General features: G+C 42.7%; 1 protein-coding gene across 7 annotated transcripts in view; it reads left to right on the top strand.

Moving 5' to 3' along the window:
* The window catches only part of LOC147022974 (rho guanine nucleotide exchange factor 7-like), an 87,065-nt gene that overhangs the window by 4,992 nt on the left and 58,683 nt on the right, over window positions 1–23,390 (top strand). For 6 of the 7 annotated variants that reach the window (XM_085887962.1, XM_085887961.1, XM_085887965.1 and 3 more), the window contains exon 2: window positions 18,388–18,462. The gene's annotated coding sequence lies outside the window, so the exon portion shown is untranslated. Of the gene's footprint in view, window positions 1–1,746; window positions 1,804–18,387; window positions 18,463–23,390 lie in introns of all 7 variants that reach the window. The other variant, XM_085887963.1, reaches the window with a different exon arrangement.

The following is a 23,390-nucleotide window of genomic DNA, read 5'->3' as shown; positions in this document are numbered from 1 at the left end:
AATTTAAAATGCCCTTGATACGATACCTGTTGGGTCTGATGTCTGACAGGATGGTGCAGATGCACCACACTTACCTTTGAGTTCCCTAGTCTGGATTACATTTCCGAGCCGACTAGAAACTGTCAGGTTGGTGCTTTGCCAGGAGAGTGTTACGTCACAAGGTGTGCCGTTCCCCATGTGTACGTGAGGTCAGGTGCCTTGTCTGCTAGCATTAGTTGGTGGATGGATAAGATACCATGGTGTTTGTGCGAAGAGTAGGTAAGTTATTGTTGGCACCCTAAACAAATTTTAAATTCCACACCTTACTGCCATGAGGGAAGCAAAAACAAACCACCCAGTGTAGTCCTTACTGTGGTATTGCTTCGGCTACAGCACACACCCCTTCCCTGCACGCACGCAAGGAAAATACATTTTGTTTGAGTTTTTCTTTGGAATTCCATTCACACCTTCATTTGCTGCATTTAGTGTTTGATTACATCAAATCTATATAGACAATCAGTTTACCTGGCATGCCGATTTTCCAAAAACAAATTCTCGGCGTGTTTCTTCTTGCCAAACAAGCCCAACCTGGAATTCTCACCATTCGACTAAACTATACAAGAAGCTTTTGTCTTTTTTTTTTTTTTTGGAAATGTCTAGTGTTCTGTACAATTCGTAATCCCAATCCTACAGCAAGCAGAAATGATTTGCAGTCATGTAGGGATCGCTCATCACAACAATTGCTATGGTGTTTCATTATGTTCTCCCCCCTGGGATCGTTTTGTCAATGTATGTAAATATAGCTTTGCAGTGTGAGAACATGATACCAATAGTGTTGCTTAAAAAAAAAAAAAAAAATTCCTCGATCTGTTGATTCTACTCACCGCACAACCTTAGTTGTATTGCTATTCAAAGTATACTCGTATATCTGCCTTTGCTTGGTCTCCGTGTTGGTTTCCCTTCTTACCTGCAAAAGGCCATTCTATATGAAATGAGCATACCTCTTGGTCACATGTTTCCTGCTGCCAAGGCCAGGTGCTACAGGTGCAAAAAATGTTGTCACGTAAGAGCAGGTGTTTGTGTGTGTGTGTGTGTGTGTGTGTGTGTGTCGCATCAGAGATTAATCCAGGTGTCGGTGCGACAATTCAATGCGATGGTGTTCACAACCAATGTGCGAAAAGGTGCATGGTCGAGAACTGTACCAGCTAGAGAGTTCATAGAACGCCTTATCCCACGCAGTCTTGAGAAAAGGGGAAAAAAAGACTTGGGGAACGTTATGCGAACGAGATGACATAAAATGTTGTAATATTTTGCCCAAGTACTGCTAAACAGGTTTTTGAAAGTGCCAAAAGGCGATTTGTGTTAAACTGTACAGTGTTCAAGTATATAATTCAGTTGAAATAAAATAAAGATTTTAAAGGTTTTAGAATTACTTCTTTGTGCCTGTTAGTCCTTCATGATGTTGCTAAAAACAGTAAGTTTCCTGTTTGGAATGATTTTTCAATTTTGTTTGACTGTCAGACAGGCAAACATTTTTCAGTCTATTACCTTACTCCTTCCTCTCTGTGCTTGCGCGATCGGGACGACGTTCCGTACAATTTGCCAAAATTCAGAGCCAAAGTACTGCGAAATTGCAGATTCGTGTTCTACAGTGTTGAAAATACAAATTCAATTGAAATTGAGTTGTTCCTCGATCATAAACTGTCTGTAGACAGACAGACAGGCTGAACCAATTGCTTAACTCTGCTTTTTGCTTCGTGCACACAGGGTGACAATTTGCTGAGTGGACCACAGCAAGTGCCATGAGACTGGTTTCTTATGCTGGTGAGCTACGTGTTGGTACTGTATCTTTGCTCACATGGGTTGCCTGCTGTCCAGCCCACTGAAAATTTGGCTCCAGGACAGTGCTGTACCTTAGTGTTTCAACATCCAGGCATTTCTTTCGTTCCTCTCTTGCCCAAGATAGAGGCTGAGAAACTGATGGAAAACTAGGATGTTATCCAGAGAGTGACAGAGCCAACTCCGTGGTGCGCCCGGACAATGCCGGTTCTCAAGAAGAGCGGTGATGTTTGGATTTGTGTATACTTGGAACAACTGAACAAATCAATTATTCGTGAAAATTTTAAAATGCCTACAATGGATAAGATGCTTGCCAAATTGGCTGGGTCGACTGTTTGTTTTCAAAACTAGATACTTAAACTGTATTTTGGTCCATCCCACTTTATCCTGATTCATGCAAAGATCTACACGATGTTCATCACTCCGATTGGCTGGCATGCCTTCGATAGGCTGCATTTTGGCATCACTTCGGCACTGGAAATCTTTCTGCAAAAGATGACGCAATTGCTGGAAGATCACAGTGGAGTTTTTGTCTTGCATTGATGATACTCTGATCATTGAAAGGGCTCTCGATGAACATGAAGGAAATCTCGATCGGGTCCTCAAATATTAAATGTCGAGAAATCTGGTCTCAAACTAAACGAGAAAACGTGTATATTTCAGAAGGATAAAGTTGAATTTCTAGGTCACGTGTTTGACCGTCATGTTGTCACAGCTTTGTGAGTTATAGTTCAGGTGATCATGGTCATGCAGCAGCCTGAAAACAAAACGGCTATGCATTGTTCTCGTTTGGATTAATCACCTAGGCAGTTACATCAGAAACCTGTCGTCTGATTATGTCACTCTATGATTACCTCTGAAGGTGAAGGAGGTTGTTTTCACCCCTCTCTGTCTTTGTTTGTTTGTTTGTTTGTGTGCAGGATATCTCAAAAAGTTGTGGACGGATCCGGATAATGTGGGCAGGTTGGGTGTGAGACAAATACAAACTGATTATATTTTCGTGAAGATCTGGATCCGGATCTGACTCCTCCAATTTTTAAAGTGATTCTTGACCATTGAGAGATTGTGCTCAAAATCGATATATAGCACGATATCTCAAAAGGTTGTGGACTGATTCAGATGAAACTTTGTGGACACATTGTGTGTGTGACAAAGAAGAATTGATTCTATTTTAGTGAAAATCCGAATCCAGATCCGAAACTTTTAAAGTAATTCTTCACCATTGTGAGATGGGGCTGAACTAATATAATAGCACGATATCTCAAAACGTTGTGGACGCATTCGGATGAAACTTAGTGGACAGGGTGGGTGTGTGACCATGACGAATTGATTCGATTTTTGGTGAAGATCTGGATACGAGAATGATTTAATATTTAAAGTGATTCTTCACCATTGAGAGATGGGGCCAAAAAAGATATGTACCATGATATTTCAAAAATGTATTGGGCCCGATATGTTCTCGTGGATCAGGCATTACGTGGTGGAGGTATGCGCTCTACGGAGTGCCCTTCTAGTTTATTTTGAGATGATGCTTCATGACTTTGGGATCAAAGCCAAATTCATGCCTTCAAGGCTGTGAAAGAACTCTTCTCCTCAAGTGCCTTTGCATTTTTAGCTCAAATGGACTTTAGTCCTGTGAGCTTATACGATCGAGCAGTGTCAGTCAGTCCGTAAACACTTTCGTCATTATCGCTTGAACCAAACACATGGTTTTAATGAAACTTTGCCACATGCTTCTTATCTGATGCTTGACGAAGGTGAACTGACCACATCAAAATCTGCACCCATTAAGGGGCTTTACCGAGGGGGGGGGGAGTTTTGACCCCCAAAAATAGGTATTTGCTCTTCTCCAAAACAACACACACAATTTCGATGAAACTTGACCACGACCTTCATCACCTGTGATGTACCAAAGTCTCTTCATGGTATTTTTAAAAAAATCAGCGTTGTAGTGGGTTTGTGGGTGGGGGAGGGGGGGTGGTGGTTTGAGTGACTGTTGCTCCTGATCCAGGTGAGCTTCAAGATGTGCGGTGCTATTTTTAAAAATATATAAACAGAGACAAGTGAGGATGCAAGCAGCTCCAGTGTCAGAGCTGTTTACCATAGAAGCAGTTCGTTGGGGGAGTTGAGACCTGTCTCTTTCACATCACAAATGCTAAACCCTGCAGAAACAAGGTAAGCACAGATTGAAAAATTGCTTTGGTCTAGGTATGTGGAAATATTTTATTTTCCCCAATACCTGTGGGAGCTACAGACCATCAGGTTGGTCACTGACCACAATAATTTAGTGCCATTGATCATCGACAAGGACCTATATCAAGTGCCTTATTGATGTCAACGCCTTCTCATGCATCTCTCGCGGTATAATGTGCGAGCAGAACATGTTCCAGGCAAGTCCACGGTTGTTTCTCATTCAATGTCCCTTCGGTCCACTCCCTGCATAGTGCATATGCCTCAGGGCATGAGCTGTCAAAGGAGGTGGACGCATACGTTCATGGAGTTGAGGCAAGTTTTCCAGTGTGCAGGAAGAAGTTGATGTCATCACAGATTCATCCAGCCTGGATCCTGTTTTGTAATGAGTGATAGACAACACAATCCATTGTTGGGCTCAGTACCTGGATGACCATCAGGACCATCTCGATTTGTAAAGGGAAAATCATGGCCATCTGTCTGTCTGTCTGTGCAGGACAGTTATTGTATAACTCCAGAATCGTCACACCAACAAGCACGCAGGTTGAGTTGCTTCAGATAATTCATGATGATGGACACCAGGGAATGATGAAGTGGTGATGACACCAAGCCAATGATTGTCTGGTGGCCTGATATGAGTGGGGACATCAAGGACTATGTCAGTAAATGTGATTATTGTCTCAAGTCCCGGCCTGCTCAAAAACGAGAGCCGTTATTCCTTACTCTCTCCTTCCGTCTTACCTGGGGGAACAGATATCAGCTGACAAGCTCGAGTTCAACAAGAAACACGACGTGGTCATAATGGATTACTACTCAAGATTCATCAAGCTCGTCTGCTTATACAAGGAAAACAGACACAGGTGGAGGCCATTCAGCCCATTATGCCTGTGCGAACACCATACTAAAGATCCAAAGAAGGTATCCACAGGCAAAGGCGATACTGCGATCCACAGGCGATACTGCGAGTGCAAGGTATCCACAGGTAAAGGGATGGGCTGAAAATGCCATATATTGTGAAAATGATCCTGCTACAACATGATCCGTATCTGGAGCTGATGTTCTCCCGTAATACTCCTATTGAGCCTCCAGGTTTTAGCCCTGCACAGTTGGTGCTGGGCAGGAGGTTGATGACAACCATGCTGATCTTCTCCCAGAGTGTTATATCAAATACAAATACGGACAAGATATACCCTGCTGTCATGAAGAATGATTACAAGGCCAAGAAAAAAAACAACTGTTTTTAATAATGCCTCCGCGACAAAGTCACCAGAGGCGTTATGTTTTTGGGTTGTCCACCCGTTTGTCCATGATAGGTTTTCGTTGCCATGATAACTTGAGAACAGCGGAAGATATCTAAGTCAAACTTGGTACAACTATGTGTAAAGATGAACTGCTAAGATTATGGGGTCAAAAGGTCAAAACTCAGTTCCCGTTCGGGGATAATTCTGTTACCACACTAATTTGTGAAACAGTAATGGGATTTTGACCAAACTTGGTATAAGTATATATTATTATGCAAAGATGAACTGATTAGATTTTGGCAACAAGAGGTCAAAGGTCAGAGGTCATGTCAGGCAATAATGTGATACTTAAGAACAGCTGAAGGGATTTAATCAAACTTGATACAATTATGTATAAACCTCCAATAGTGCATCCAGACATGGCAAATTATTTGGAACTAAACGGTCAAGGGTCAGAGGTCACATTAAAACTCCTGTTAATGTGATACCATTGGCCATGGGATTTGAACTAAACAAAGTACATGTACCATGACACATACAGTCATGGCCAAAACTATAAGCACTCTTGCACTTTTTTTTCAAATAACTCACAATTTTCTCCAAAATATGTTGAAATTGACAAACTATTTGGTCTCCACAATTCTTTATTTCACTGTTAATATTACAGAACCTTTGTTTTTAATTCAGAACTTAATATATCCTTTTAAATCAGAAAATAAAAAGAAATGGCATTGACAAAATTATTGACACACCCGACTTAATATTTGGTAACACAGCCTTTCGACAAAATAACTGTAGTCAAGCACTTCCGATAGCCATGAATGATCTTCCTACACCTATCTAATGGCAGTTTGGCCAAACACTCTTCTTGTGCAAACTGCTCCAGTTCTCCCAGATTTGAAGGGTGCCTTCTCCCAACTGCTGTTTTCAGATCTCCCCACAGGTGTTCAATGGGATTTAGATCTGGACTCATTGCTGGCCACTTCAGAACAGTCCAACATTTTGTCTTGAACCATTCCTGGGTGCTTTTTGAAGTGTGTTTGGGGTCATTGTCTTGTTCCAAGACCCATGACCTTCGATGGAGACCCAGCTTTCTGACACTGGGTTGAACATTGTGCTGCAAAATGCCTTGGGTCATCTCCTGATTTCATGATGCTATCCATGCACATATTCAAGGCACCCAGTGCCAGAGGCAGCACAGCAACCCAAAACATCACTGAACCTCCTCCATGTTTGACTGTAGGGAAGGTGTTCTTTTCTTTGAAGGCTTAATTTTGTTTTCTGTGAACATAGAGATGATGTGCTTTACCAAAAAGCTCTAATTTGATCTCATCTGTCCACACGACATTCTCCCAGAAGGATTTTGGCTTGTTCAAGTGTGTTTTGGCAAACTCCAGTCGGGCTTTATTATGTCTCTCTCAGCAGTGGGGTCCTCCTGGGTCTCCTACCATAGAACCCCCTTTCCTTGAATTGGCAATGGATGAGGAGGAGGAGGAGGAGATTGAGACCATACTCTGTGCAGAGCATTGGTGCTGCTTAAGCAGTCTCCTTGGCTATTGGACACAATCCTGGATGGGTCGCCACTCCGACACAGGATACCAGCAAGCTGGCACTCATTGTTTGCCGACCTCAGAAGGATGACAGGCAGAGTCTGGTATTAATTCAACAGCTGAGTGGGATTTGAACTCGGGACCCTCAGATCCCAAGCCTACCACTCGAGCCATTAAGCCAACGCCATGCTCAGCAGGAGAACAGAGCGAACCTTTATAATCCCCTGGTGGGGGTGAGGATTTGAAGTGGCTCAGCTGGAGCAATAGGTATTTGCTAGCACCCTTATTGGTGTATGAACGATTACCCTGGCACGAGCTCCACCCATGCGAGGCTTTGACAGCAGAAATAGTCTCACTCGCCCCGAGCTCTGCCATGGGATCCATCTCCAAGATTAACATGGCACCAGGGCACTGGTCGACAACCCAAATAACAAGAAGAGCCATTTTTTCAAATCTGGTCAAAAACGCGATATCTAAAGAGCCGCAATGCACATAAACCCTATTTCAATAATTGAATAACAGGATAAATGCACGTGCATTGATTTGTTATGAAATACATGTTTATTGAGTTAGTATCAATGAAAGGGGCCATGAAATTTTCTTCAGTACATTGCGTCAGCTTACCCATATTTACCTCCGCCACCAAAGGTGGAAGGAGGTTATATTTTCACCCCTGTGTGTCTGTTTGTTTGTTTATCTGTGTACAGGATATCTCAGAAAGTTTGAGACGGATTCGGATGATAGTTGGTGGTCAGGTTAGGTGTGTGACAATGACGAACTGATTACATTTTGGGAAGATCTGGATCCAGCTACTGGAATTTTTAAGTGATTCTTCACCATTGAGAGATAGGGCTACAACGATATATAGCACGATATCTCAAAAAGTTATGGACGGATTCCGTAGAAACTTGGTGGACAGGTTGGGTATGTGATAAGGACTAATTTATTCAGTTTTGGTGAAGATCCAAATCCATATTCAGATAACAGAATTTTTAAAGTGATTCTTCACCATTGAGAGACAGGCCCAAAAACGAAGTATATATATGTATATATATTTATTCATGATAATTAGAAAGTTTATTCGGCTCGATGTGTTCTACTGGATCAGGCATTGTGTGGCGGAGGTATGCGCTCTACTGAGTGCCCTTCTCCAGGGTGCCCCACAGAAAAGCAGGAAATTTGGTACAGTTTATTAAAAAAAAACAAAAAAAAAACTTAGATGTAGTGGAAAACAGAGATACACTTTATTTTCAAACAAAACAAAAGCAAACTTGGATGTAGTGTAAAACCATTGATAACGGTAAAATATGGCAAAATAAATCTCAAAATCTCAAATTTCCTGCTTTTCTGTGGGGCACCCTGGTAGTTTAGTGTGGTTTCGTTGGAGAGTCGTTCAATGTTTGGACAGTATGCTGTCATTTTCATTTTCAAGCAGGTCTTTGAACTCGCCTCATTCAATTGGTTTCTCAGTGTGCTTTTTTTTTAAATGAAATTAATACTTGAAAACAGTTTCTCGCACAGGTAAGTCGATCTGAAGATGGACAGAATGCCAAATACATATCTCTTCATGTTACTCGAGGTTTCTGGTAAAGAATTCCAAACTTCAAACACAATTTGTTTTTGTTTTTTATGATCATGCATTTCAGTCCATCTGTGTTGAAGTGCCAGGGCAGATCTGTGCCTTTCTAGATTTTCGAGTGTGGTCATTAAGCCTCTGAATTTAGAACTCCACATGTCCTTGTCCTGCAAATCGGCCAGTTCAAGTTCTAGTTCTGCTCAGTCTACTCCTGTAAATGCTGAAAAGTTGAGTGCAGAAGTATCTGCTTCAAGGGGTTTCAACACAAATGATAAAGTTGTCTTTTCCCTTCTGAATTCCTGAAATTGCCCTGCGAAGGCTTCTTGCGTTTCCAGTATAACAATTTTTAGGTTCTTGGTTTCAAGTTCATCATTTGTCTCCTCTGTGAATTTTTTCAGTGATGGGAAATGAGCCAGCAAACCTGTCTCTCGATGGTTTCTCGCAAACAATGCTAGTTTTCACTCAAATGATAGCACCTCTACTAAAAGCCAGTGAGCTGTGTTTCGCTTTCCTTGCAGCATTGTGTTAAGGCCATTTAAAAGTGAAGTGAAATTTTCCATTTTCCTCTTCAATTTTTCTCTTTGAAGCCATTTCACAATTGACCTTCACAGTACCACTGATAAATGTTGCAAACTTCTGTTTCCTGAAAATAATTAAAGCACTCAAAATGCTGATGCAGTATCGGTATTCATCAATACAGTTCAGATATGAAACAACGATATACACATACACACATACACACACCTCAATAACAAAAGTGAAACTATCTTGGAAGAGAAGAGTATACCGAAGCTGAGGAGTACCAATTGTAATTGGAGCAACCAGAATGATAAAGAAACAGCTCACAAAGATCCTACAAACTATCCATGGGAACATCCCCACAAGCGAATTACAGTTGGAGGCTGTCCAGGGCTCAGTGACGATCCTGAAAAAAGCCCTTGGGGCAAAACTCTGAGAACAAGAAAATTTCACAACTTGGTCCATGAATCACGATCCTTCACCGAAACGCAGGTGGATACTCCGAGTCCTGGGAGGACTCTGTTCTTCCTTCTAAAACTCGAATTTTGGAGATAATCAACGACGCGCGCGCGCGCACACACACACACACACACACACACACACACACACACACACACACACACACACACACACACACACACACACACACACACACACACACACACACACACACACACACCATTTCTTGGATGTGAGAATCTCATTCCGAATCCCTCTTGAACATCCCTTGTAACTCGCAAGTCATATCAAGCCTCCAAGTCAAAATCCTTGGATTGTTGTGCTGTCGGCAGTCTATGATATGACAACCAATCCTTATCGGCACAATTGCCACAAGATAATGAGCAAAAATTCACCATTTTAACTCTTATATTAACAAAATGTGAATACAATGATGCAGTGCACGTGTAGTTTTGTTTGTTGGTGCTCCAAGATGGCAGACAACAAATGTGGTGACGTCACATGCACCATCTATCAACAACATCTCGTTTGTTATTTAGATACAAGTCTTTCATGACGGGATTTGTTAGTGGTGATGACGGGGGTGGTGCTGGTTTTGCAGAACCACAGCAATACGATCCCTGGTGAATCTCAAGTCTGCAATTGAAGCACACGTGTTCAATTTTGGATTCGTTCCCACGTTGGTGTAATTCTGATGACAAAATACACCTCTCAGGGCTGCCATGGAAGATTTTTAAGGTGTGCATCCTTGAGGAAAACTTTTTTTTTCCCAATGAAACTGCACAATTATTTTTTTTCCCATTGAAAACACGAAATGGGAATTTTATTTTTTATTTTTTAATGGAACATCACTGGCTATACACATGGCAGAGGAAGTTTATGAGAAATGCGATCCAAATAGAGGAGGAGAGGAGATTGAGACCATACTCTGTGCAGAGTGTCGGTGCTGCTTAAGCAGTCTCCTTGGCCATTGGGCACAATCCTGGACGGGTCTCCACTCCGACACAGTATACCAGCATGCTGGCACTCATTTTGCCGACCTCGGAAGGATGACAGGCCGAGTTAACCCCACCTGGTATTAATTCAACAGCTGAGCGGGATTTCAACTCGGGACCCTCGGATCCAAAGCCCACCACCCTAATCATGAAGCCAACACCAGGCATATCCAAATAGAACTGTATGTCATTCATGAATATATTGAACAAAAACAAGCCTTGCATGTTGTTAAAGAAAAATGTGGGGAGGAGGAAAGTTGTCAAAATCACGGTATTTTCCAATATGTCTGGAATCAACTTTTTCAGCATTTCTTGAACACTACGTATTGTTAACAGGATTGCCTTGAGGATAACACTCCCCTTTTTAGGTCATCTCTTCGAGCATGACCTAATAATATTGGTGTTGAGAGGAGAGGTGATGGTCCGTCCGTCCGTCCGTGCGTCCGTCCATCCACAATTAAGTTGAAGCGGGAGATCTGGTCATTAGTGATCCTGATAGAGGTCGATGAGACGTACACGATGGTATGACTTTCAAGGTCACCAAAGGTCAAGGTCACGAGGCCTTTGAAGTTGCGAAAATGACGATTTTCAAATTCTATCTCCTCCGCCATTTCTCAAGCGATCTTGAATTTGATTGTGGCATATGAATCTATGGGACAATATCTAAATTTTGTCGGGCCGGATTTTTGAGATTCGCTTTCGTTTTCGTGTCACGTGACTACAAAGTTGGGAAAAATGTGAAAATGACGATTTTCAAAATCTATCTCCTACATTTCTCAAGCGATCTTGAATTTGATTGTGGCATATGAATCTATGGGACAATATCCAAATTTTGTCAGGCCGGATTTTCGAATTTCGCTTTCGTTTTCGCGTCACGTGACTTCAAAGTTTGCAAAAACTGCCCTACCTTTAGGAGGCTATATATTCTCTACTGGGCATGGTAAAAGTTAGTGAATGGTGTCATTGCATAGCAGCTGACCTTGTATATTATATATTTTATATTTATACATTTTCCGCCGAAAGTGCAAAAGTTTCAAAAAACGAAATGTAAAGGTCGGTATTTATTTTAAAAATATAATTTCGTGCACGCGCGCCAAAATGCCGAGTCATCTTTAACCAAACTGCGCAGTGGGGCTGCGCAGTGGCGCTGCGCAGTAGTCTTCGGTCATACCTGAACATTGAGAACTTGTGGTATTATTTCTCGCAGAGATGACCGTCACTCCCGCACGGGGGTAATTTTTGTTATCTAGTCTCAGTTTGAATATCAACCCAGCGAGAAACTGCCACTCGGGTGTTGTGCATTTAGGGCAATGCATCAAATTGGGTGCTGTCCATTGGAAGGATGTTAAGCTGGAGGACCTATCTGCCAGCACTCGTTGGTGCACGTTAAAGATTCCACTGTGTCTTTGATGAAGAACAGACAAATTATCGCTGGCACCCTGAACAAATGAATTGTAATACTGTCTAAACTGTAGGTGGTAAATGGCCTGGTCTTTTGGACACTTTTCCTTTTGCACAAGCTTGCACTCCTTGCTATTTTTGAGTGTGGTTGCTGTGGAAGCAGCACAGCTTCTACACTGTAAACAAACTCACCAGGTAGTCTATTTGTTTAATTTGAGCAACCATCGTAAACTGTGAATACCAATGCATTCCAAATCGTATTTTTCTTTAGACCATGTGGTTTTTATTGTGCAAGAAAAGACATCCAAGACGTTCAGATTCTGAGTCCTTATCCTTTGACCACGGTTGCACACAGTAAATGACTCAACAAGATGAACCAATGGTCATAAAGTGGAAACCGGACTCTAAACTAACCAAAGCTAAAGCGAATTTACGTAATGATGTACTATGAAACCAAAGGCAAAGTGGTGTTGCTTCAAGTTTTACGAACACTTATCTGTTGATTATTATGCTTCTGTTGGGAAATTTTATATCGTGATACATTGGTGCTCCTTTAGCCCAAAGGAGCCAGTTGTATGATGTGATGTGTATCATGAGGGAGCTTGATCTTGTGTGTGTATGTATGTATATGTATATATGTATATATATATATATATATATATATATATATATATATATATATATATATATATATATATATATATATATATATATATATATATATATATATACAGTAGACTAGGCGTAAGTCGTCACCATCGGGACCGAGAAAAAAGTGACGACTTAGAAATGTGACAACTTGCGCGTATGCGAACATTCATGATGACTGTGGGGTGAAGGATGAAGTCGCGCGTGGCCTGGACACATATGTGTGAGAGCCGGCTATTGTACCAAAAGGAAAACACAATCCTCGGGGCATAGGTGGGGGTGAGTTGGTGAGTTGGAAAGTGATCAAGCAAAGATGGAATTCATGAATCAGTTTATCAAAAGTAAAGATAATGAACAACTCTGTAAGACAACTCGTATACCATCGGTGATGGTATGGTAACAAATTACATGACACACAGTCATCGTGGTGATGATTACCACTCAATGCCTATGTGTAAGTGAGTGCGGTAATGTACAAAACAAGCCAATATAAAACCATGATCGGACTTCAACACTCAGCTCGATCGATCCTTTACTTCTTCGCGAAGTAATCCGTTGTGTTTGACTGCCTCAAACTCTTGGGCATCTGGTGCATGAGAAAGGATTCAAACCGGTCATTGTATTCCATGATGTTGGCTGGGCAATCCTCCACCAAAAGACAGTATCGGCCGAATCGGCCGAAACCGAATATTTGGCTGAGCCGACATTTGCCGAAACCAGATGATGAGCACGTCATCGACATCTTCAAAGGACACACATTTCACGCATTTCACACTTCCCACCGGCCTCACGATCTTCTCCACTTGTCCAAATATCTTGCCCTTATTCTTCAAGATATCGTTCAATGTCTGCCGTTTGATGTCCAACTTCTCAGCTATGTCTGTTTTCTTCATCAGTGGATTTGCCTCGCAAAACTGGATAATGTCGTATTTTTCTTGGTAGGTTTTAGTTGTAAGCTTATGCTTAGTCGCCATTGTCTTGCCTGCAGTGCGATCAACATGTGTACGCAGTTATAAATAGCCTATCACTGGCGGTGTACACCAATGAGCGAGCATCACGATTCCATGAAATTGGGCTTCTCATGAGGCAGCAGTTCCATGTGACGAGTTAGGAGTGGTAATTTACTTGAGTTTCCATTACGTGGGAATGGACAACATCTGACGACTTAGACGAAGTGACGACTTAGACGAAGTGACGACTTAGAGATAACGACTTACAGAGGGATGATCCTTTATTCAAAGGGATTTAACATGAGATAAATTCGGGACTTTTTGACGCTGCCGACTTAGGCGAAGTGACGAGTTACACGCTGCCGACTTACACCTAGTCTACTGTATATGTATATGTATATATATAATATATATATATATATATATATATATATATATTGTTTCGGTTGTGGAAATTCACAGAACACCAATCAGGTTTCCCAGAGATCAGTTATGTCGATAAGTGTGTGTTCAGATTAGATTTCCCCACCGATGTTTAAAGGGATTTATTCGTGTAACCGGGCTTTGATATTTGAGTCAGCCATTATTCTTTTGCTATCTTTATTTTGGAACATCCGCATCTCAACAACCATAACCATTACTTCAACAACCACAACCGCATCTCAACAACCACGCCATCCCCACCACAGCGCCAACCACGACATCTCACCATCCCCTCAACAAAATCTCCACAAAGGAACAACATCGCCTCACCTTCATCTCCATTGCGCCGCCATCTTTTCGCCAGCCACAGCGAATCCCGACGAACAACACCATCTGCCGACAGACGCAGGGACTCCCTCGTTAGGATGGGAGCTGATGATTTCTGCCACGTCCGCTTTCCACGGCCGGTGATCTCTGCCACGTCTGCTTTCTCCGCATTTCGCGACGAGATCGGATCAAAATACCAAAATGGGCGGAGCCAGCTGGGGGGGGTGAAGGGTGAGAGGTGAGAGATCAACCTCACCCATGGACCCCATAAAAAGGCGCGCTGGAACGCCAAGCGAGCAGTCGGTCTGGGTTCGCCGAGAAGTCTGTGAGCAGTCTGTCAAGGTTCGAGTCCAGTGGAGGGCAGTCGGGGTCATCGGAGCGCAGCCAAGCCGGCAGTACCGTGCCGAACCGTGGGTCAGTGGACACAGCCGCAGAGAAGTCGCCAGCCGGCCCCGAAACGGTCCGAGCAACGCTGAGGAGCGGGCGGGCTTTTAAAAGAGCATCAACTCGTAAAAGAGAGCAAGGCCCGTTCGTTCCTCTCAGGCATCGTCGGCTGGGCCAATCCACCAGGCTGCACGGCGGGGCCTGGACCAACCGAGCTGCCGTGTTTATGGCAAAGCATCGAAGGTCACCCAGCGAGTCACCACGAGGGTGGCAGGTAACCAGCACGGCCTCTCGGAGCTCTTGCGGTCTCCACAGCTCCGTGAACATTAAAGGCCGATGGGTCCTGCCCTTTCCTTTCCTGGGGTTTTCTTTGTATGAAAGTTGTGGTGCCGTGTCCGCTAAGTAGAAACTGTTAAGTGCATGTACATAAATAATAGACAAACGGCTGTAGGTCTTTGTTTACTCGTGTCTTGTCCCTACCCCCATTCATTGCATTCGTGTTTGGAATACCTGCATTGTCGGGTGTTCCAAAAAAAATGAAAGTTTGATTTTTGCTGCTCTCTGATTTTGCCTTTGTTCCAATACCTCATAAGAACTTATCGGTCAAAAATGAACAAAATTACATGATATTTAGGGGTTCCTCAAGTTGGCACAATTATGTCCATTATGGAGAGGGCATTTTGCACTGCAATGTCAAAAAGCTCATCTCGGTCTCCTTGGAAAAACTATTCTTTCATCCTATATGACTGCTGTGGTTTTTGAAAATATCAAACAACCATATTAATTGTGAAGTGTACTGCGGTGTGCATATTCGACGGCAAGTTGTCAGTTACAGTTTGACAAATTTCAATAATATTGTGCCAACTTGAGAAACCCCTAAACATCTTCCAATCAGCTTCATATTTGGTGTGTATATTTCTACTGTCAAATGGAACAAAGGCACACCTAGGGAGCATGAATATTCATTCTTTTATTTTTTTACCCGCTATTATGAAGCACCCGACTGCATTGCTTCGTTGACTGCATGAGTGCATATGTGTGACAAATAAATGTTCTTGTTTGAATGTTCACCTGCTCGTTGCGTCTTCTTCCTCCATTGAGCTGCTGTAATTACGTACGGAATATTAGTTGGCTTTAAAATAGCCGATAAAGTAATCGGATCCGGCGGGGCTTGGCGATATACAACCGCTCGGCAAATCGCAAATGGCGCGAGCTGCTTACAACGGCTCGTATCCGTACGGGTCCTGTCTAGGTGTAAATCCCCGGCATTTCTGTCTACGCGCATACTTCGGTAAATCGACAATTCGGTGATCGGACCCTTTTGTGTGTGGACAGAATAGTTGGCTGATTTACGGTGTGATTAAAAACACACACCATAGCTGGATTTCGGCGTTTATCTGAAAGCTGCGACGAGGTTTGCCCGTCTGGTGGGCACGCGGCCGCGATTAGCTGAAAGCGGTCGTCTGCATGCCGAACAGGTGGGAAACCACAACTATATATATATATATATATATATATATATATATATATATATATATATATATATATATATATATATATATATATATATATATATATATATATATATATATATTTCATTCTAACCACTCACTCACTGATATTAATGATTGGTACCTTCCAGGTGACGTAGACAGCTGAAATTTTGTTTGCCAATGGGCATCGAAGCCGATACACAGGGGAAAATCACAGAACCGTCAGAAAGCCTTCGTAAATTAAAATATAAATAAATAAATGGAAAAATCGAGGTGAGCGACACAAGACAATAGGAAGCACAGTAATTTTGCGTGCCAACGGACATCGAAGCCGATACACCGGGAAAAATCACAGAACCATTGGAAAGTGTCCTTAATGAAAATATAAATAAATGAAAATTAAAATGCAGGTGAGCAACCTGCGACATTGGGAAAGCACAGTTCGTTATTGCTTACAATGTGTAAGCATACCAAACTAATATTTTATATGACTGGTTGCTTTGATCGCTGAACCGTTTGGTAAAGGACTGATTGTGCTTGTGGCAATCAGTGCTGTACGAACCGTGCTTGCGTCCAGCTACCTCTGCTGGGGTTGCTAATCGGGGTGTCGGATGTGAGGCACTACATTAGCATGCACACCTGGTCATCTCGGGCATCCCACCACAGCAGGTAACAAGGTAAAACGGGCCCGAGACCCTACTAGGGGACGTATGAAATGGCTGGCCGGCGTGACAGCTTTGACGGGGTTCATCAGATTCATACCACACAACTGGAATGGTCCAACTACTGCAACAATATATGTATGCACTTGATTCATAATTCTGGGATCCCAAGTTGAAATCTTGTGTTCTCCATTGATTTGCCAGCTTTCTTCTTGTAATTCATATAAAAGTATTTTACTGATGCCTCAACGTCTGTCCTGCTTTGGGTATATGTATGTGTATACATATATATATATATATATATATATATATATATATATATATATATATATATATATATATATATATATATATATATATATACATACAGTAGACTAGGCGTAAGTCGTCACCATCGGGACCTAGAAAAAAGTGACGACTTAGAAATGTGACGACTTACGCGTATGCGAACATTCATGATGACTGTGGGGTGAAGGATGAAGTCGCGCGTGGCCTGGACACATATGTGTGAGAGCCGGCTATTGTACCAAAAGGAAAACACAATCCTCGGGGCATAGGTGGGGGTGAGTTGGTGAGTTGGAAAGTGATCAAGCAAAGATGGAATTCATGAATCAGTTTATGAAAAGTAAAGATAATGAACAACTCTGTAAGACAACTCGTATACCATCGGTGATGGTATGGTAACAAATTACATGACACACAGTCATCGTGGTGATGATTACCACTCAATGCCTATGTGTAAGTGAGTGCGGTAATGTACAAAACAAGCCAATATAAAACCATGATCGGACTTCAACACTAAGCTCGATCGATCCTTTACTTCTTCGCGAAGTAACCCGTTATGTTTGACTGCCTCAAACTCTTGGGCATCTGGTGCATGAGAAAGGATTCAAACCGGTCATTGTATTCCATGATGTTGGCTGGGCAATCCTCCACCGAAAGACAGTATCGGCCGAATATTTGGCCGAATCGGCCGAAACCGAATATTTGGCTGAGCCGACATTTGCCGAAACCAGATGATGAGCGCATCATCGACATCTTCAAAGGACACGCATTTCACACTTCCCACCACCCTCACGATCTTCTCCACTTGTCCAAATATCTTGCCCTTATTCTTCAAGATATCGTTCAATGTCTGCCGTTTGATGTCCAACTTCTCAGCTATGTCTGTTTTCTTCATCAGTGGATTTGCCTCGAAAAACTGGATAATATCGTATTTTTCTTGGTAGGTTTTAGTTGTAAGCTTACGCTTAGTCGCCATTGTCCTGCCTGCAGTGCGATCAACGGGTGTACGCAGTTATAAATAGCCTATCACTGTCGGTGTACACCAATGAGCGAGCATCACGATTCCATGAAATCGGGCTTCTCATGAGGCAACAGTTCCGTGTGATGAGTTAGGAGTGGTAATTTACTTGAGTTTCCATTACGTGGGAATGGACAACATCTGACGACTTAGACAAAGTGACGACTTAGAGATGACGACTTACAGAGGGATGACCCTTTATTCAAAGGGATTTAACATGAGATAAATTCGGGACTTTTTGACGCTGCCGACTAAGGCGAAGTGCCGAGTTACACGCTGCCGACTTACACCTAGTTTACTGTATATATATATAGATGTAAAAGTTGTTACAAGTTCCTTTGACTTTGTGTGCAGAATTGTGGGAGAGCATGGGTGGGTTGTGATGATAAATTAGATTTGAGTTGCTCCTGTGTTAGGCATACCATTTTTGTTTTCACTTTATTCTCAGGGTGCGCACCCTATGCCTTGCTGGAAGGATCCAATCCACCATTTGCTTCTGCAACTTTGACCCACACCACCTGAGGTGAGAGCCATATGCTTTTGAAGTATTTGTTTCATCTCATCCATCATCCTTTGGCATGTTTGTTGCAGCTGTTGTTCCAGCCTTTGATCTGCAGTAGTGGTTAACTTGTTCTTCTTGAGTATGGCACCTTGACTGCCGGGTAGCTATAATTTTGTTGGGGTGTGGCAGTGCCGCTGATGCTGTGCCCCTATACCAGTACAGTACACTGGTGCTCATTTTGCTGACCTCGGAAGGATGACGGGCTAAGTCAACCCTACCTGGTGTTAATTCAGCGGCGAACAGGGCTCAAACTCAGGACTCTATGAGCCCAAGCCAGCCACCCTAGCTGCTAAGCCAACACCAGACTTAGTGGTGTAAAAGTTCTTCACATTGATTGATGAATAAATGCATTTTGCAATAAATAGCCCCAAGTGGGCTGATGGTTATCTATTGAGGTTATAGTTCAGTTCAGCCAGAGATTCAAACCCATGCAAATTCGATCTCCTGGGACTGAAAGTTACAGGGTGAGATTTGGGGGAGCTCCCCCTGAACCAAAATTGAATTATCGAAGAATGAGCGATCCTGCAGACCATTGAAGAGAAGGGCTGTACATCGGGTTTCAGAGCAATTGCTTGGGAAATAAAAGATGGGTCGGGATCCGATGTTTTGGGGGGTATTTTTGCTGACCCCATGATTCCCACTGGCAGCCTCCATGATCTGGAATTGAAAAATCGAAGCCTGAGTGATTGTGGAGGCCACTTTCTTGTCTTCATTTGACAAGTTTCAGAACAATCAACCGGGTGATAAGGGAAGAGTATCAAAAATAGCAAAAAGTTGACAGACAGACAGGCAGACACATACGGACGGACAGACATCCATCCAAACATCACGACATTTGTTTTTAAGTTCATCTCTTTGAGAATTGAGATGATGTGACCTAAAAAGTAAGGAATTGTGTGTAAATTAGTGCAAAATTAGCATTTAGAATTCTATGAATGAATCTTTCACACTGAGACTGTGTGTGTGTGTGTGTGTGTGTGTGTGTGTGTGTGTGTGTGTGTGTGTGTGTGTGTGTGTGTGTGTGTGTGTGTGTGTGTGTGTGTGTGTGTGTGTGTGTGTGTGTGTGTGTGTGTGTGTGTGTGTGTGTGTGTGTGTGTGTGTGTGAAACTTTACATGCATACTCAGGGAACTCCAGCGGAATGCATGAGTGAAAATACGTGTTTGGGTTAATTAAAACAACCCTTTTGAAGATAATTAACAGCCTTATTTATTATATCTTTATCAGGTGCATCCTCAGACACCTTGCTCTGGATTGGGTCTGAAGGCACATCCTGGATTACCTCGCTGAGGTCTTAATTCACTATTTTGTTCGGCCTGCTCAACAATGCCTTGAGTTGGAACAGGCCGCAACGATTTCTTCATGATAGTTTTTATCTTGCCAAAACGAAGTTTTTGCAAGATATGTTAGTCAGCTTGTATGTTTTGTTTTTTTTTGTTTGTCTGTTTGTCTGTAATCACGTATAAAAAATTCTGCAGAGCACAGTTATCATTGGAAATTTTTGTAACTTCGCATATCAGAGGCTTATAGAGGTCCCTTTCAGTGCACAAAATTTTGAAGGTCAAGGTCAAAGGTCAAGGTCACTTTGTTGCAAATCAGGGGAGTCGACGAAACCCTTTTTTTTGAGTAATTTTGATCGGATCGTCTTCAAACTTCATGGGAATATAGTTCATGGTCTGGCGCTCAGCTGATTAATTTTTGGTGGCGATTGGCCTTGACCTTCATGGTTAGCGCCTAAGGTCAAACATATTTGACCCCAAGGTCAAATTTTCAGGTTTTAGGAACCATATCGTGTCGTACCTCAAATTGAACACCTCGATGAGTGCTTTCAAGATATGTCAAGCTTGAGACATTATGACGTCATTTGGTGACGTTATGAGGCAAAAGTATATTTTTCATGGTTACTCTGTAGAAAGATTCTCATCGGAATCTCTCGTAGGCAGATATTCCTCAAGGAGTCGCTCCGGGTGGATAGCAGCTCTGTTCACCTCAGTGTGACCTCAAAGAAGTCCCACGTGGTCACCTTTTGGCAATATACGGGTCACCCTGCGGGTGACATTGGTTTATTTATTTTTTTCTTTCACTTTCCTCACATATCATTGAATGCCTGTTTGTCATACCTACGAATCACTGGATACATTGCACTGCCTATAAACGCTCTGAGACGCCAACGTTTGTGGTGTTATTTCATTTCTGCATATGCCATAACCTCGAGAATCTCTTAAACCAAGCGGAATTACAAAATTTGAGCTCCAGAAATGAACTGGGCAGCGGTTCCGACTGCTATAAATGTGTTAATTTGTCCAAGTTGGACAGAGTTTGATACTTCGGTCACCTCTGGGAGGTGTTCAATATGGTGGATCAGATGCTGTCCATCTGCATGACCACCTGCCTGCATTTCATCACTCTCCCCCCCCCCACTTCCTCGCTCTTCCCTCCTTCACCCCTCCCTTCTCTCTCTTCCTCTCTTCCGCTTCTCTTCCTCCTCCCCCCCCCCTCCGTCGTCTCTTCCCCTCCCTCCCCTCTCTTCCTCTCTCCCTCTCCCCCCCTTCCTCCTTTTCCCTCCCCTTCCTCACTCTTCCCGCCCCCTTTCTCGCTCGCCACCCCTTTTTTTTCTTTTATTTTTTTTTGTGTACATTGTCGAGGCTCGTATGAGAGCAAACACACAACACCCAACAAGGGAGGCAGAAGACAAGAGGGGCAGGAGAGGGAAGGACAAAACAGTGGGGAACAGAGACATTATATCTGTGTAAGGGAGAGGGATGGGGGGGGGGGAGGAATACGTGGTACACAAGATGGACACGACAGGGACTTTCAGGAAGGAAAGCAGGGAATTTGAAGGAGGTGGGTTTGGGGTATATTAACGGGGGTAGAAAAGATCGAGGTTTTGGATGGGGGAAGATAAGAGGTGCTGGTGAACAGCTGTTTTGAGGGCCTGGAGGGAAGCATGGGATTGAACAGAGTGAGGGAGTTTATTCCAAAGGCGGGGAAAAAAGATGAATGAAAGAGTGGAGGTGAGCGGTTATTCGTGATTTTGGTAGTTGGCAGTGATTTGTGACCCCTTCTTCACTTCCCCACCTTTCTTTCTTCACTCCTTCTCCCCCCCCCTCTATATCTCTCTCTCTTTCTCTCTCTCTCTCTCTCTCTCTCTCTCTCTCTCTCTCTCTCTCTCTCTCTCTCTCTCTCTCTCTCGCTCTCTTCACCCCCTCCCCATCCCCCCACTTAATGTTTTCGGCAGCGAAGCCTCGGGTTTTCTTTGCTAGTGAATGAATAATTCAACCTTGTTATGATTTTCTTTTCACATCAAAAGTTTTACCACTTGAAATATATATTTTCCGTGTACAAGGGTGGTCCAAGGTGTTGTGCAACTTTTTATTTAGCTGCAATATTTATCTTGCAAAAACTTCGTTTTTGCAAGATATGTTAGTCAGCTCGTATGTTTTTTTTGTTTGTTTGTTTGTTTGTTTGTTTTTTGTCTGTAATCACGTATCGATCACTCTGCAGAGCACAGTTATCATTGGAAATTTTTGTAACTTCGCATATCAGAGTCCTATAGAGGTCCCTTTCAGCGCATAAACATTTCAAAGTCAAGGTCACTTTGTCGCAAATCAGGGGAGTCGACGAAACCCTTATTTTTTGACTAATTTTGATCGGATCATCTTCAAACTTCATGGGAATATAGTTCATGGTCTGGCGCTCTGCTGATTAATTTTTGGTGGCGATCGGCCTTGACCTTCATGGTTAGCGCTGGAGGTCGAAAGTTTTTGACCCCAACGTCAAATTTTGAAATCTTAGGTACCATATCGTGTAATACCTCAAATTGAACACCTTGATGAGTGCTTTCTAGATATGTCAAGCTTGAGACATTATGACGTCATTTGGTGACGTTATGAGGCAAACGCATATTTTTCATGGTTACTCCTGTAGAACGATTGTCATCGGAATCTCTCGTAGGCAGATATTCCTCAAGGAGTTGCTCCTGGTGAATAGCAGCTCTGTTCACCTCAGTGTGACCTTAAAGAAGTCACACGTGGTCACCTTTTGGCAAGATACGGGTCACCCTGCGGGTGACATTGGTTTATTTATTTTTATTATTGACCGATTTTGTTTGTTTTTGTCTTGTAATACACAAGATGTTACATTTTTGTTTATTATCATGAGAAAATTGCTTCAACAAGCATTAGCAGTTATTAATGTGCTGAATTCAAGCACTGCACCTTTGGATGGCAGCTGCCACATGGACACTGAAAATGCCAGACACTGAGAACTGGAGCTGTGACATGTCTGATTTCCCATCTGATGTTATTTTTCAAATCCTCAGTGTGTGTGTATGTCTTGTTTTCATAAACTTCGTCGTTGCGGGACCCCCATAGGTGGTAGTCGGAAGGAAACAGATCTGTGGAGGAGCGATGCCATGGGTGTCCATCCGTCGCAAAATCACCCGGGAAATGTCGTCTCAAAAACTCCAAAGCACCATTAGACGTATGTGTTAGTGCACAGTCTTGCTGGAAGATGACTGAATTTATAGCGATGTCTTGCATTCTTCTCAATGCCAGAAGGAATCCTTTCTGCAGCAAGTTCATGTATGTATCTGTGTTGAATGTCACTGTTTGTCCAGCTCCGTTCTCAAGGAAGAAAGGTCCTATTATACCGCTACGTCCAAGAGCACATCAGACCGTTACTTTCGCTACAGAAACTGGTTGCTCCATATGTTTGTACTCCAGTTAGTGTTCTGCCCAAAATCGCATGTTCTGTTTGTTCACGTGGCTCCAGAGATGGAAGTGGGTCTCATCACTAAAGATGTCTGGAAAATCCTAGTCTTCTTCAATCCGCTAGGCCATGGGAGTGCAAAATTAGAACTTCTCCCTCTCATTTCTTTCGCTCTGGGACT

The sequence above is a fragment of the Eptatretus burgeri genome, chromosome 7 (genome assembly GCF_056783735.1).
Source record: "Eptatretus burgeri isolate ZD-2024b chromosome 7, Ebu_testis_v1, whole genome shotgun sequence".
NCBI lineage: Eukaryota > Metazoa > Chordata > Myxini > Myxiniformes > Myxinidae > Eptatretus > Eptatretus burgeri.
The sequence above is the reverse complement of the archived record's forward strand: the minus strand, read 5'-3'. Positions and strand labels throughout refer to the sequence as shown.